This window comes from Trematomus bernacchii, unplaced genomic scaffold (genome assembly GCF_902827165.1).
Source record: "Trematomus bernacchii unplaced genomic scaffold, fTreBer1.1, whole genome shotgun sequence".
Classification (NCBI taxonomy): domain Eukaryota; kingdom Metazoa; phylum Chordata; class Actinopteri; order Perciformes; family Nototheniidae; genus Trematomus; species Trematomus bernacchii.
Window position 1 is genome coordinate 16,564,598 of NW_022987593.1, and position 6,000 is coordinate 16,570,597.

Consider the following 6,000-nt stretch of genomic DNA (forward strand, 5'->3'; position numbering starts at 1 on the left):
CAAGTGCAGTGAATACAAAGAAATGAAAAGTAAATAAGTAAAGAGGTGCTGCTGTTCTGCTGTTGCTTGTATTAATAGGGACCATTTTTCTTCGAAGTTATCAGTTTTCAGCTGTAGTCTTGCTGTGATTTTCTCCATTAAATAAACACTTTTGTACCCTGTTTCTCCAATGGACTCAGATTTCATGTTTAAGTGCTAATTTCATCAGTAACAGAATTTGATTCAGTGACTTTTTGAAAAATGAACAAATCAAAACACGTTCCTGTTAACTCTGGCTCAAGTAACAACACAGTATTTACTGCAACACTCTCACAAGTGGTATTATTAAATACTCACTTCACTGATATTCAAGTAACATCATTCAGAAAAGTACACAAGTGAAATTATTGATTTACATTCAGAGAAACAAGAACATAAAACGATAACTTCTAAACACCAACAAATTGCAGTTTAGTCCCTTTTTACAGCATGACATAAAGGCAGATAACTGTTTTTGTGTTGGAGTGAGAACCATAAGAAACGGAGACACGCTTTACAAGTAATAGTATACCTTTTAAAAAGAAGGAAAGATACATACAAGTAAATCCAAAAGACAACTTGCACACAATTTCAAACAGCAGCATTCATTGATTGGCAGTGTTTCCCACAACGGCCAGAACTGAACCACACATATTAAAATACATAAAGCCTTCATATTCAGTAGTTTATCTCCAGTAGATTACAGTCGGCTAGATCCTGCTTTGGAGAAGAAGGAGTAGCATCAGGAAGCTAGCAGGTGCTAATCAGCAGTAAACACAAAGTCGGCCTGAGCTCGATCATGGATGTATAATAAGAACTGGATACAGCGTGGGAGGCGGGGTCTCGTTCTTTCCTATGAGAGCTGCTCATTGGCGCATGAAGGCAAAATGGTCCAACTTTTGAGAGGGCGAAACATCACAGATTACCCATCATGCCTGGCTGTCAGAGCAGAAGAACCCGTATGTGCGCTCGTAAAAAAGTTGTTTTGGGCCGGGTGACGTCACGGACTGATACGGAAGTTGTAGTACCGCCGTTTGGACACAACGAATAGCGGGAACAGAGTCCGGAGCACTTCCTGGGGGCCTGATCTCGATGGGAACGTCAGTAGTTCTGCACGTATTTGGTCACAGTTTGAACGATGTTCCTGAGGAGGACGTGAATGTCTGCAGTCTGAGTGGAGGTAGAGATATTTGGTCATTTTAGGCTCATGGAAAATATGATTGCATATTTGGGCCGAGGAGTCACAACTCACTTTAGGGTCATTCCAGAATTAGAACTTTTGAAAAATGAACCCTTTTTTCCAGATTGTCAGGAAGTTACTCATCAATTTATTTTCACTTCAGGCAGCTCAGGCATCAAAGGTTCACTTCTTATTGGATGTGTTATTAGTTTCTTCTAATCAGCGCTCAGTGGTGCGCTAGAACTTTGAAATACATTTTTAAATGTCTATTAAACTCTTGATCTAAATATAACTTAAACGTTTTGTTCATTTTGAGGTAACTGTTCAGATATATTGTTAGTTGATGCAAACTCAACATGCTTAGGCTCCCTGGTGCCGATAAAAAAAGGCAATTCATAATCTGGGAAAATAAGATTCATGTAAAGCAGGGAGATTATGCTAAATTACACGTAAACATTACATCTGACTAAAGGTAATACACTGAACTGCAGGAAATGCTACCCTTTAACTCTAATTACTCTTATTATAGTAACAGGGTTGGAAATAAATTCCTTTTTTTCAGGCAAGGATTATTTGACATTTCGTAGGTGGGACCGAAAATGTCCTGCATTCTGGAATGACCCTTTTATTGGTCCCATTGTTTTTAATCCTGTATATTTGTACCTCTGCCAGCAGAGAGGATATAATATCTATCTGGTTAGTTTTCAGCAGGAAAATGGAACATTTAGCAGCGGGTAACTATCAGACAGGTTTCTGACTCGTCTCTCTGCAGGTCTCCAGTTTCTGCGTCCGTGTTCAGACTTTTATTTTCGCATTCATTCCCCACCGTCTGTTTGTCTGTCCTTCCCTCCTCTGAGCGTCTCCATCCATCCCTCTGAAAGAGAGAAACCAAGTTTGGGAGAGATGTCAAGTGAAAAAGTGAAATAACAAATTCATGTCATCTCAATCTTACTTTATAAATCTAAAACTCAGACAGGAAGCATGTGATATTTCATGTAAAGACAAAACTGCAATGTTTACAGCCAAAAAGCAGCACATGTGTTTCAGTGGAATAAAGCAACACCTACTGGTTTCACTGGTAATCTTGGTTTACCAAACATGCATCAGGCCTTATAGTGATGATCTTATATCCATGTTGTCATATGAAAGTAGATATAATCATAGATTCTGGATATTGTTATACTGCATATGTTCATTTGTATCTGCATGGTAGTAAAGGCTGAATTATAGTTGAGTGAGTTTCTGAAATTACCAAACAATTATTGCTGTTCAGTTATTTCTAAGCCGTTATATTCACTTTACTGATGAGTCAAATCTAAACTGCAGTTACAAAATCAAGGGATATATTTGGTCAGACTTATTGTGATATTAGTTTTCCTCCATCACGTCCAGCCTTATGAAGCAGGAGTTGTTTTGTTTTTTAACTTACGGATCTTCCCACTCTTCAGAACCAGCAGAACAATGAGAACGCAGAGAATCAGGAGAACTGTGAGAATGATAGCAGCACGACCAGCCTCTCTGTTTGAAGCATCTGGAATACAATCAGAGGAGATTTCAGTTCACAAGAAGAGCCAAGGTGATGCAGTTTCACATCAACTCCCACTATCAGACTGTCCTTTACCCAGAGGGACAAAGACACTACATTTTTCTACAGAGGTTTAAAATAATGTACCATTTCTCTCTCCAGCTGGAGGTGAGGTTGTGCTGGAGTCGTTCCTCTTGGTCTGGTTCTCTTGCTCCTTTGTTACTGTTTCAAAGGAGAGAGGTCTTATTGAGGGACAACAGGAGTCATTATCTGCAGATTCATTAAGTGACTGTTCAACAAGAAAATGACTACAGGCCTTGAGAGAGTCAAGTGAGGAAAAAAAACCTTTAAAAACAATAAATCTGTCAAAACCCTTTTCCCCTTCCTGTTTCTTAAAGTCATAAACACACATTGTAATGTTTAAGGTGAGTTTTGGGCTTTGAGTTTTGTGGGGTTTGTTGGTTGTTATCAAAAGATGCTGATATGCTGGTAATTGTTTTGTCTCTCAGAGCTTCCAGGCTGTTCAGTATTAAACTCTTACCGACGGTGAGGTGAGTCGAACATGTGACCCCCAGCTGTGGGAGATAGACTTCATAAGGTCCATTGTTAGACAGAGATACGTTGGAGATGGTCAGAGTCAGGACTCCTCTGGTCAGGTCTCCATGATTCAGAGCGGTTCTGTCTCTGTACTGAAGCATCTGGGAATCAGGGTCGTCGCGCCGACTTCGATAAACATGAACTTGGCGGGTGAGCCCTCTATTCCAATCCACTGTTGTAGAGGACAGGTCGATGGGGGGGTCCAGACGACACTGAAGAGTTGCTGATCCTCCCTCCACGGCCTGGATCGGCTGAGAGGGAAGACATGCAAGAGGCAGTGCTGCGGAGAAGAACATTTGGACAGTTTTAGAGCCTTTAAAGAAAATACTTAGTCTTAAAAGGTCCCCTATTATACTGTTTTTCATCAATATATTACAGGTCTCAGATATATACAGAGCCTGTCTCTGATTGGCTGAAACACCAAACAGATCATTGTAGCATCCCATAATCCCCTCTGTTTCAGCCCAATTCCAAAGTGCTGATTCTCTGTCTGTTACTTTAGATGAAAATAAGGAGCCCCTCCCCACGCCCCTCTGAGAGATGATTGGTTAAAAAGAACACAATGGTGCTCTAGGAGGAGATTCAGGTGATAAGGTGGGGGGGGGTTACCTTGGTTGCTGATTGGCTAATGGTTACACAAGCCAAAACATCGTTATGACATCATTGATCAGGACAAAAAGAGAGAGAATCTTTGTTCCTGAAACTTTCAGAGTCTCTTTACACAGAGAGGACACATGTTGATGAAGAAGAGACATGAAGAAGAGGGGACACATGTTGATGTAGAAGAGACATGAAGAAGAGGGGACACATGTTGATGTAGAAGAGACATGAAGAAGAGGGGACACATGTTGATGTAGAAGAGACATGAAGAAGAGGGGACACATGTTGATGTAGAAGAGACATGAAGAAGAGGGGACACATGTTGATGTAGAAGAGACATGAAGAAGAGGGGACACATGGTGATGAAGAAGAGACATGAAGAAGAGGGGACACATGTTGATGTAGAAGAGACATGAAGAAGAGGGGACACATGGTGATGTAGAAGAGACATGAGGAAGAGGGGACACGTGTTGATGTAGAAGAGACATGAAGAAGAGGGGACACGTGTTGATGTAGAAGAGACATGAAGAAGAGGGGACACATGTTGATGTAGAAGAGACATGAAGAAGAGGGGACACGTGTTGATGTAGAAGAGACATGAGGAAGAGGGGACACATGTTGATGTAGAAGAGACATGAAGAAGAGGGGACACATGTTGATGTAGAAGAAACATGAAGAAGAGGATTTTGCATAATAGGTGACCTTTGAGATGCGTTGGTGGTTAAATCACATCATGTAACTGTTAGAGCAAAAGTGGCACAGCAGATACAAAAGAAAAAAGCTTCAATAACTATAATTACAAAATGTCTGAAAGTAAAGGTACAAAATGTAGTACATTTAAAAAGACATGTTTCTTATTGAGCTTTCTTACCAGCAGAGGCCGCTGAGCATCGATCTGACCTCAGTTTGAAACTTATTAGACTAAACTTAGCTTAGAGGAAAGTAGAGAGCCTATCTCTGCTCTAACAGCTCTCAGGTGTTATCTTTTATATTTTAACTACAATCTGCTCCTTGAATAGCAATTCAACATGGAAAGTAACTTAGTAGCATACATCTCCTTAACCACTGGGCTTAAGAACACTTCCAATATATACTGTACTGTATATTTATACAGTCTATGGTAGCCTACTTTACCTGAGTACTTCTGCTGCTCTATACCTCTAGCTCTAGTCCACTTCATATGAGACGGATATAATGTACCTTTTACTCCTTCATTCAGCTTTACTTTAAAGCACCTGAACGTCATTAGGTAACATCCCAATAAAACACACACACACATTTTCCTAACGTTAAAAACTCAAAATCTTACTTTAAAAAAAGAACTTCTGCTTCTACTTTTTTTATTTATATTAGTTTATTTTTTGCAATAAAGCCTTTAAATCTGTTAATCCTGACTCCAGGCTCCTTCCTGCAGCGACACAAACACTCCACTAGGTGTCACTGCAGCTCCACGCATGCTTCCCTTCCTGCCCTACTTTTTACTGAAGTACATCTGAAAGCCCATACTTCTTTACTTTACTTGAGTTAGACGTTCAGTCAGAGTATTTTTCAACACGAGTATCTGTACTTTCACTCGAGTGAAGGATGTGTGTACTTGTGCCACCCCTGCTACTATCAGTAACACACACACACACACACACACACACACACACACACACACACACACACACACAGCACACACACACACACACACACACACACACACACACAACACACACACACACACACACACACACACACCACACACACACACACACACACACCACACACCACACCACACACACACACACCACACACCACACACCCACACACACACACACACACACACACACAACACACACACACACACACACACACACACACACACACACACACACACACCACAACACACACAACACACACACCCACACACACACACACACACACAGTAAATGTGCTGCCTGAAAAAGATTGGGAGTGACTAAATAAAATCGATGTAGTTACTTTATAAATTCAGATTTACACACAGATGTAGAAACAACACCATTTTAAAATATGGGGGTTAGTGTATATTATTAATACACAATATGAATATATAAAG